At 26.7% G+C, this 11,676-nt stretch overlaps 1 protein-coding gene across 1 annotated transcript in view; it reads right to left on the reverse strand.

Moving 5' to 3' along the window:
* The window catches only part of LOC113372637 (homeobox protein prospero-like), a 171,525-nt gene extending 165,227 nt beyond the window's left edge, over positions 1 to 6,298 (reverse strand). The window contains exon 1 of the mRNA XM_026612995.1: positions 6,203 to 6,298. The gene's annotated coding sequence lies outside the window, so the exon portion shown is untranslated. The remainder of the gene's footprint in view (positions 1 to 6,202) is intronic.
* Positions 6,299 to 11,676: the final 5,378 nt, after the last annotated feature.

Below are 11,676 nucleotides of genomic sequence, written 5' to 3' on the forward strand. Positions count from 1 at the left end.
TTTGGTAAAATCATCAAATTAATGATCATAGAAAAATATGATATATTTTAGCAATTAATTGTTATTACAGGTGAAATATAAAATAATTAATATTTTTTCATTAAAAGGCATTGAGATTTCATATCTAGAACTCAAAATATTTAGAGCTACATGCAAGTAAAAGTAATCTAATTTTTTATAAACAATGTTTACTGAATCATATTTGTAATGCCCCGAATCTGAATATAATAAAAATGGTGAAATTTTATCGCAGTTAACCTGGAATATATCTATTTAAATGATATTAGTATTAGATACACTGATAATTAAAATTATTAAATATTTTTATAATAACTTTGGTAATATCATCAAATTAATGATCATATTTTAGCAGTTAATAGTTATTACAGGTGAAATATAAAATAACCAATATTTTTTCATTAAAGGCCATTGAAATTTCATATCCAGAACTCAAAATATTTAGAACTACATGTAAAGAAATGTAATCAATTTTTTTTATAAACAATATGCACTGAATCATATTTATAATGCCCATCGGAATATAATAAAAATTGTAAAATTTTATTATAGGGATGTATCTATTCAAAAATGCGGAATATTAACATAGAAGAAACGTGCAAATATTTGCCAATTGCATAATACAATATTGTGATTTAATTGCTCATATGTAAAACTAAAATAAAAGCAGTAAATACAAAAAAGCAAACGTTTCCACCTGCATTATTCCAACGTGTTAAAATTAATATTTCATCTCTCGCGAATGAAAAAATGCAAATAAATTCAAATAAAAAATCCGGCGGAATACAATTAAATAGACTATTTACCGAACAGTTAACATAATATTTATATATACTTTCATTTATAACCAATTAATACGTCATATATTTTCAAATGAGTTACAACGCGATGTGAGTTGATTTTAAAATATAAAACATTTCAATTTATTCGTTTTTAAGTTTGACCGTTCGCAATAAAAATCAAACAGTAAATTAACCGCGCGCGGCAATTAGCGAAATCCAGTTTTAATAAAGATTTAATATTTAAAAATCGTTTCAGAGTGCCGCTGCTGACGCTCGATCGAAAAATACACAACCAGAGGTAAACTAAGAGTTGGTAGTAAGATATTTTTTTTTAGTTATTATTGGTAAATTTTAGAAAAGTGCACGAACAACACATCTTTAGAGCTACGGCAATTCTTTCAATTTAGGAGGCGTCTATTAATCACGTGATCGATTGTTTGAGGATTTTTGGACCCCCTCTCCCACTTGGTGATACCTGGTGATATTCAAAATTACCCCCTCCCCTACAAACATCACGTATATTTTTAGTTTTTTTTGAAAATGTTTGGAGTTTTAAAAAAAATCAAGTAAAAATAAACACAAGTCATATCTTACTATATCCCTCCTCCCCCATGTAGTATTTCGCAATTTTTGTCAACCCCTCTGCCCCTAAAAACTCCACATAATTAATGGACGCCCCCCAATACTTTATCATCTATCTACACAAGACTACCCTTGTCAACAAGGTACCTACAAGGTATCTACATTAAATCAATTGTTAATTAAAGTACTGAAAAATAAATCTAGCAAAAATAACCCGCGCGTAGACTGTCTTGGATTTTGATCAAGCTTGACTTAATGATAAATTTTATGCCCAAATAGACTGTGGTAAAATATTATAGGTCTATGGAAAACCGTTCTATCAAAAAAAATCAAGTTTACATCTCGAAAGTTCACACCCAGCTCAAGTTTTTCTCAGGTAAGAACTGCGTATGGTGATAGTAGTATAAAAAGAAAAAATGTGGATTTTAATCATTGAAAAATATGGATTTCGATATGTTAAGTATGGTTGTTATTAGGAACATATAACGTTCGAATGAAATCTGAACAAAATTAATATTTGAATATTAGGATTATAAATATAGATATCCATTATTAAAGCGTTGTAAAATTTTCTATCTGTATTGCAAATAAATTGTTACATTTTGCTCTGTATATAAATAACGTTTTATCGATCTCCCAGCTCTCTGTCTAGACTTTTATCCATATATAGGCAAAAAATAAAATAAAAATAACAAGTTACATCGCGCGGCCGAGGGTATAAACACACGGGCAACAGGTGTTCGATGTCATCGAATTTTCCTGCGATTCAGAAAATGAGAAAAAATCAACTCTTTGGCCAAAAACAAAAATAACTCAGTCATTGAGTAATGTGTTGTGCACAAATAGATGGAAATTACTCTCAGCTTTTCATACCAAACGATATGTGATTCTGGTCAATAAGAAGAAGGTAATCTTCTATATATATAAAAATAAGTCGGGTTTTCCTTCCTGACGAAATAACTCCAGAACGCACGAACCGATTTCGACAATTTTGCATTCGTTAGAAAGGTCTCGGGCTCCGCAAGGTTTATAGCTGAGAAAATTAGTGGTGCATGGCATCGTGCCTAAATGCAAGCTGCTGGAACTTCACGCACCGTAATTTAAAATTCGAGTAATTGCATTAGTGAGAATTATCAGAATTATGCTTGGTTAAGTCGACGAGCAATTCTTGCCGCAAAGAATAATGATGTACACGCACTGAATTTCACCATTCAATCAAAAAGTGCTGGCGATTTGGTGACATACCAATGATTCTGACTGGTCTTCCGTTTGACTTCAAACGATTGCAATATCCAGTTCGCCTTGCGTTCGCAATAACATGTCGCAAGGCCAATCGCTTAGTGTTTGCGGGATAAATTTCAAATAGATTATTTAGAAAATCATTGTTTTTCACATGGGCAGTTATACGTTGCCTGTTCACGAGTTGGAAAACCATCCGCTTTGTTTGTGTTAACGTCAGACCCAAAAAACAAAAAATGTGGTTCACCAAAGAGCACTTCAATGAAACGGATAATTGGCGGATTCACTTTCATTTACTTAGAGAAGTTCAACTCAAAAACAATTTTTGTAATCGAAATAAATTCATTACTGTTGTATAATAAAATCAATTTATTTTTCAAATATAAAACAAACAAAAAATTTCTTCATCTTTCTCACGAAACCATCTGGTGGCGAAACGGAGTTCGTCGGGTTTACTAGTTTTTTATAAAATAAAGATCAGAACATGTACAATTAAAAGATAAAAGAAGTATTTTTAAATTGTGAAAAAACTTAAAATAACAAGATTTTTTTCAAAATTATAATAATTTATTTCTTGTAATGCAAATTTTGTGTATTTTATATAAATACGTTTTCCAGCTAAACGAGTTTTTAATCTAGTTAAAGTTAAAATTATATTTATTATTTTTAATTTGATTAATATAACTAATTCGCTAAATATTTATTATTTTTAATTTGATTAATATAACTAATTTGCTAATTTTATTAATATTAATTTTAAATCTGAAAACGATTACTACGTCGATGAAACATATGTTTATTTAGAAATACTAATTCATATTTATGATATCCCATAATATTGAATAAAATTTTGTACAAGTAATATATACATATTTGTAATTGCTTAGTTAATTAAAATCTATGAATTGTATGGTATAAATATTAAAATAAACAATGATAAAAATATTAATAACCGACTAAAACAATATTACATAATGTAATTCATAGTGCAATAAATGTAAAAGAAACAAATATATGTACTGAATGATTCAAGATTCATAGTTAGACTGACTAATGGAAACAAAAAGATTTTAAATAGAATTACTATGCTAATTTAATTCCTAAATTCGAAATTCAATTTTCATACTACTTTGTACATTATGAACTATTTAGTTATTTATTATTTGATGCAATTTTTTTCACTATTATTCTTTTTCACAATTTTTAATTATTTTAATTAATAACCTATTAATATTTTTAAATTTTTAATTATATATTTGTTATACGAGTATAACAGTTGTAACAAAAAATTAGATTTTAGATTTAACTATTTGGAATAAATCATTTAAATTTTGCGATATTAGATTAGTCGATTTGACAAATTAGTTACAAAAATAAGAAGTTCTCAAAATTATATAAAAAGCTTCAAAAATAGTTTTATAAGTTATGGTATTTCAAGAAGAAATTATTATAGAAAATGTAATATAAAATTATGGTGAATAGTGTAATAACTGAAACAATTAGATGTTTAAGAAATTGAAGAAATCCAACAGAGGTGTCTAAGATTCCTGATTTCTTCAATTACTTGCATTTAAAATTCCTAATTAAATTAATTAATTCCTATAAAATAATTACCATAATAAACGGTAAAAAATAATCAGAAGTTGTTTATTCCAATTAACGCGCTCATAAACAATTTTTCAACCGCTAACAATAATTACCTTTTATAAAATCCAATACATTAATTAGTCAATGGCTATCAGCATAATATAAAATATTTAATTATCCAAAGAATAACAGATCGCTCATAAATTAAAGCTAATTATGAATGTAAACAATGCAAAAATACACCTTTAAAAACATGCATCGCATTTTAAATATTCCGATTAAAAATTAAACACTGGAACATATTCGCCTATACTCGTATATCGATATGGCCACATAAAGCTGTACATATGTTGAACGCGAATAAAAATTAAAAACACATTACCGACGCCAATTGAATTATTAGTTTATAATTATCATTATACAGACAATCGAAATTCTATTTAGCGATATACATAATATAAGCTCGTACATCGGGTAATATCCATAATTCCGCAATACTCGATTTAAAAACACCAATTAGAGAGCGCATTTTTGCGGTGCCGCTATATTACGCGGCCCATATATCAGTATATTAGCAATTGGCGGCGGAGCTGGCCGAAAATTAGTTAATTCTGGTAATAATTAGGAAAATAATTCATTTGGTGTAATATTTTTCATACAAAATCTAATATCATTCTTCAATTCTAAATATTCTAATTTTCCTCATAACGAAATAATAGAAAATTGCAGTTCACCTTAATGTATAAAAGTTGAAATACAACTAATAGAATGGTCTGACAAGGAGAACCTCCAGGTTTACTTTTCTGGGATTTTGATGATACTTCGCACGGTGATATAGTTAATAATCAAACCAAACACCTTAAAATATTATAGGCCTATGCAAAATGGTCTAATATTATAAAAATTAAATAAAGTTTTGAAACCTAAACAGAGCTCAATATGCATGCGTACAGCGTTTATTTTAAAATTATTCAAAATTACTAATATTATTAACACTTTGTTTTATCTTCATGCAGCTATATATTGACACAATTGATACAAAATCGAAATCATAATAATTATACAAAAAAAATTTAAAATTATTACAATTAATATTGTAATTGGATAAAAAATGTACAGGTCTCACAATTAAAAGACAACAAATATGATTGATTATATAAAGTAGAAAATCTTCTAATATTCTACTAAATTATTAAGTAAAATAATTCAAACAGTCAGCATCGTAGTTTGTTCTTTTAGAGTAATAAAATCAAAGTATTTTTTATTATTTTTCTAAATTATATACATATTTGAATATAAAACTTGGAAATAATATCATGATCTTGTTTTCAGTGCTATAATCAGATTAAAAAAATATACAGTTAACAATTGTTACATTTGGGACAATAAATATAATTGTCTAAATAAAGACTTACAATATAATTGCCTAAATAATTTAACGCAGTGTAGTAGTAATAACGCAAAATTTTAATCGTGAATTGATAATCTATTCATGAGTTTATTTATTAGATTTCTTGGAACATTCATTAATATTATACGTAAATTTTTTTTACAGAATTGGATATTATTAGAACGTCTTACGTCTATAAATTAAAGCAGATTTTTTTTTTGCAATAGCTTATCTTCACGAAATAATTTATCTAATTTGAATGAGAAATGAAACAAGGTTGATCAAAATTCGATGGTAACTTCATTAACATGCATTTAGGAAATTTAAATTTTCATTTGGGTTTAATTTCAATAGAGGAAATAATTGTTATTTATGCAATAATATTTTGTTTTACATTTGAAAATAGTGATTCAGAAATAATCATGACGGCATTATTATATTGTAGAAGCAAAATCTAAAAAAATCAAAATATTATAAAAATATAAATCAACCATATGTACAAGTAATAATTAATTTAACATAAATAAAATTGTCAAATTACTGAATAAACATATACATATTTTAAATGTTTTTTTTCTTAATTATTTTTATATTATTTTTTTACCCCAGCTCTCCTTCTAATCCAATTGCTATCCCATTCCCACCCCTAATTAAGCCTTTGGCCAGAACGAAAAGCAACAAAACAGCCTGTAAACAGTATTCATATATAGACAAAAATAACACATTGCACTTTTATAATTTGTAACAGAGTCATAAATTAATTGCACAGTTTTAAAATTGAAAAACTAAATGATCATATTGAATAACGAGCTGTGCTCTATATCACATCGGATATAATTTATGCGTAATTGAGTGCATCGGAATATATAGCCGAATAATGTTCTATATATAATAAACGATCATTATTAGGTTGATTGATATTAATTGCACATGACAAAGATAAGATCAAAATTCGACTGAGAAATATATGGGTAAATGATAATGGTAAAACAAAACTAGTCGTGTATGGTACTGTGCCACAAGACAGACTGCTGGATTTGCCTAAAAATTGCATAACGCTAAAATAAATTTTAGAATTTACAGAAACGATAACAGAAATTGAAGCAATGGATTTTTGCAAGTAAACCAACATAATTGTGCAAAATTCATCAGCTTTGTAGAAAAAATGTCTTATCTTTTGTTGGAAGTTATAAAATTCGACAAGTTTGCTTACACCTGTTGTATTTTAAATTTCCCTCTCAAAAACTCTTTGAAAAGTGTCAAAACGTTTTATTTATGAACTACGACTCAATACATGATATCCTATTAATGATGTAACATTTAAATAGTCTATGTTGGTATATTTTTATACCAAGTTTGAGAGCGACCAGTTTATCCTCATACAACTGCTGAAAGAACAACACCTCGGATGTTATTTCGGCTGTGAGTTAATTAATTTGATGTCATGATTTATTTTATATGCAAATAAATATTTGAATTCTTTAAATGATTTTTTTTATAATTTATAAACAAATTATGTGGTGAATGCACAATTTATTGTACCACATACCTCGTGAGTGATAATTATTAACCACTTGATGATATAATCATTATGCATTAATTAATTTTTTTTTATTATCTCTTTCATTTACAACTGTCCAGTAAAGGACATTCAATAAATTTGAGGAATTTACAATAGTCGTCCTAAAAAGGAACATTGTACACTACAAGGGCATGTTGAAAAAACAACTTAGTAGTTTTATATTTATTGATATTTTATTGATAATTATACAATTTTAACTATTATTAAATAATTTCTTATAAATAATGATTAAGTTATTTCCATTTTTTATCAGGAGAGTTGATGGCTTAAATCCAGTGGCGCTTTTCTTATCAACCTTCCTTGATTATTAAATAACGGTTAATTATATTATTATCAATAATAGTTACTGCTATTAATTTTGATTTTTTCAAACTTTTGGTCAATTTTTTTGGATATGAACATGGGACGACCAGTTTTGAAGATAGAATTCAAGCATATCTAACTAAAATTTTAATTTTAATTAATATAATTAGATATTGGCCTAAGAACCTTTGCAATATTTATGTATTTTGTTAAAAAAAAATAAAGATTGTTTTTTATATTTCTTCCAAACTATGCATATGTTTGAACCAGAGTTGTATCGTATGCAGGGATTAACTTAAGTAATATCTTGAATTTGAATTTCTTATTTATTTTCATTATTATTATAATATATGTTGAATTACGTAACCGGTGGACAGAAGTGCATTGGGTTAATAATTTTTATTTATAAAGCGGACTTGTTTATTTGTAGGTAATTAGTATTATCTACATTTTAAAGTTTAGTATTTCAATTTTACTTAATATTATTATCATATTATCTTAATTAATTTTTTATTTACTTTTTCTTTATTGGTTATTCGCAGATCAAACTGATACAATTGAAACTTCGTACAGAAATTGGATTGAGACATGTGTAAGTAGCAATAATTATAAATCTTTAACAAATTTAATATATTGCTAAAACTTAACACATTTTTTTAATATATAATATTATTTTTTCAGATGTTTCTCCAATTAGCGTCGTCGTGTCATGACTATAAATCGTGAATAATAATAATCGGAGTGCGAATTTTTGATTAAATTTTTAGTGCTAGTTTTGTAATTTTTGTAGATTTATTAGTGTTTAGTGTTCGTATAAGTGTTAATTTACGGAATTAGCGTTTGTTTGTAAAATTAGTGTTTATTTATAAAGTTCAAAGTTTATTGACCATGTGTAGGCATGTTTCAACCAGTAGGAGGTGCGTTTATTTATTCAAATAATTTATTTATTAGTTAATTAATTTGTTAAGTTAATAAATTTATTAATGTGCAATATTTTCCTTTTTTGTCATTTGTTTTAAATTTTATCTTTCATAATAAACATTATTAAAATTAGAATTTCAATCAATTTTTGTTATTGCAGAGTACAAGTGAAAAAACTGGATATTTTAGAAGAAAGTGTGTGTTGGTGAATGGTGAGTGTTTTAAAATTTTAAGCATGCTTATTAATAGTATGTTCACATGTTGGAATTGACTTCAATAAAATTAAAAAATAAATATTAATTTCTTAAAACGAGTGTTATTTGACTTTTCTTCGAATTTAAGACCTTATTTGAGAAGTAATTTACTAGTCAACAATTAGGTAATAATTTCTTAGTTAATTCTATTTTGTGTGTGATTATACAAAATTGTAAAACATCATTTTCATCAATCATTTTCATCAATTAGGGAATAATTTGTTAGTTAATTTTATTTTCCTATGACTGAACAAAATTGTGGACATACCATTAAACATTTACTAATTCATGTATTTCTTGCAGCAGTTTTAATAAAATCAGTGTTTTGTAAATATGTGTGTGTAAGTGTATATATTAAAAAAAAGGATTATTTAAATTATTTATTTTAATTGCGCGTAAAATAAAGTGATTATGTGGACTTTAAATTCGCGAACAAAAACGTGCTGATGCGGAAAGATTTTGAGGTAAGAATAGGAATAAAATTTTATAGTAATTTTTATTCTATTATTTATTAAACTAAAGAAAAATACCACTGTCTAAGGGCCCAATCAATTAATCTTTAAGATTTATTTAAATAATATAACATAGTTGCATATACATAAATCTAGAATTAATTTTTGTATCAATTATTTCATTTTTCAAATCATTCATTTTTATGGAAAAAAACCTGTTTGAATATATTCAATAATATTGTACGAGGTTATTGCGGATTAATAAATTCCTGAAAACACATCATTCTAAATTTTTATTAAAGTAATTTAAAATTCATTATAAATTCATAAATGTAGATCCAGGAAAAAGTCTTCTCGCACCACAAAATATTTATTTGTAGTGCCATACAATAAAAAACAATTTTTTTAATACATTTCCGAACAAACAACACTAAAATAATATTTTATTATGATAACTAATTTATAGTCATTTTTCTAAAAGCATTCTTAATCCATTATATTTCAATTTACATCATTTAACTTGTATTGTATAGAAGTCAATAAGTATTTCACAATTACTCTAGCAAATGAGATTCTCAATAAGACCGTGACGAGAACTATAAACACAATTTCAATAATAGGGTTAAATAGAAAAATAAAAGGTGTATTGTAATTTGTAATGGCACATGAATCTTTAACATGATATAATTTCGTGAAAAATATTCTGACAAAAAATTAGTCAAGCTCTCAATATTAATTTTATTAATTGAGGATCTTACCTGAGTAGTCCTTTTAGTAATAACAAGTCACAAAACTGAATTTTTATTGAAACTTAATATTTTTTCTACTGCCGCTTTAAGTAAAATTTGGAAAAAATATGTATGTATGAAAGAGTGTTTCTGAAGACTGAAGAATGAAACTGAGATGACTTTTTGTCTTACCCCCACTCGTAAAATACTTGATATATAGCAAATCCCTAGTTTTTTCTTAAAAAAAATTACAGAATAAAGTTTTAGGCTATAAAATTTTAAATATATCACAACTCATCAATTGGAATAAGTTTTGAATTGTGACATGATTTGGGCTTTGATTTGAACAAAATCAGACGTCTATGGGGTGAAAAAGACCAATGTGATAAATTTTTGAAAAATAGCAAAAAAGCATATTTTTACAATGAGGAATCAGCTTGTAGTTTTACTAAACATAGTCAGATAGTTGTTTGTTACATACATGTTATTTGTTGTGATATGATTGGTTTGGTTTTTGCAATATAATTGCTCAAAGTCAAATTGGACCTTTGTGCCCAGCCCTACCCTACAAATATACATTTATATATTTATACATTGTCGTAAGAATTTTTTATTCTATGTCTTATAACATTACTTACAAGTTTAGATAATTTTATTATACACAAGGGTTGGAAACAATCGAAGACAATCAATGGCTATGATAGTTCCAAAGTAGTAAATCAATCATCCCTTAAACAACTGACGCACCATCCTTCTTTGTCTGACACATAAGGGAAGCCTATGGTACTGCTTCAACGTGTTTAGAAGCCGAACGTGTTGGCTTAATTATGGGGTGATTTCGATACCCGAATTATTTGTATGAGGATTCTGATATATAAGACTAAATAATACAAAGATAACTGAGATAAGTCATTAATTCTTTTATGAAAAATATGGAAACATGATTATTGAATTTTTATTACGACTAAGTATTATTCTGAATCGTACCTAAATGTTTTGAACCCGGTACGAGATTGGAAGACAGAGTTCGAATAAAAATGACCTTGTAGTGTTGTAACAATGAATTTGAAATAAATCTCAAAATATCTTTAACTTGTAAGCAATTCTGCATTTCAAACGATAATATTTATTAAAAAAAACTTAACTATCCTTTACCAAAACGGTTCCTCCAACATATGTCATACTTCTGATATTCCGTTTACCTATATCCATCAAAACCTATAATAAACGTGTTTGTCAAAAATTTCAAGAAACGGTTAGAGAACAAAAGGTCTCCAATTAAGACGAAGATGAAAGAAATAGGTATCCAATTTAATATTAAGAAATGTTTACGTATGTTTTAAGAAGTTATATGGCTTTAGACATCCAAATTAGTGGACAACGTCTTCGCTGCTGGACTTCGACACGCAAAGCATATGGTGTCTTAATTGAAAATACGATATTTTTATATAAATATTGATGCCATAAATTGTATTTGGAATGATCTAGACGTTAGTAATGGCTCAAATAAATTTGCTATGGAAAAGCAGCGGTGTTTATATTATTGTCGTCAGAGAATCTAAGTACTTTGCCTTACGATCAGCTTCGTATAATGAACACGTTTGCTATTTCAATATATATATTTTATTGAAGTTATTTTTTGGGAATGTGCAAAGAATTGGTATTTTACACTATTGATAACTGTCTTATCTAAAGTTTCTCTGCACACAATGGCAATATTACATAATCAGACAGCGCCTCACTTTTGCACCTAACAGTATGCTTCGTATTTATATATTGAAGTCATATCTTTTTTTTAAAAAACTTGTCAAGCTATACACAAAATCACTTCTAAATAA

The sequence above is a fragment of the Ctenocephalides felis genome, unplaced genomic scaffold, assembly GCF_003426905.1.
Source record: "Ctenocephalides felis isolate EL2017-DRISC unplaced genomic scaffold, ASM342690v1 CF-g0.4_SCAFFOLD_01604, whole genome shotgun sequence".
NCBI classification, from domain to species: Eukaryota; Metazoa; Arthropoda; class Insecta; order Siphonaptera; family Pulicidae; genus Ctenocephalides; species Ctenocephalides felis.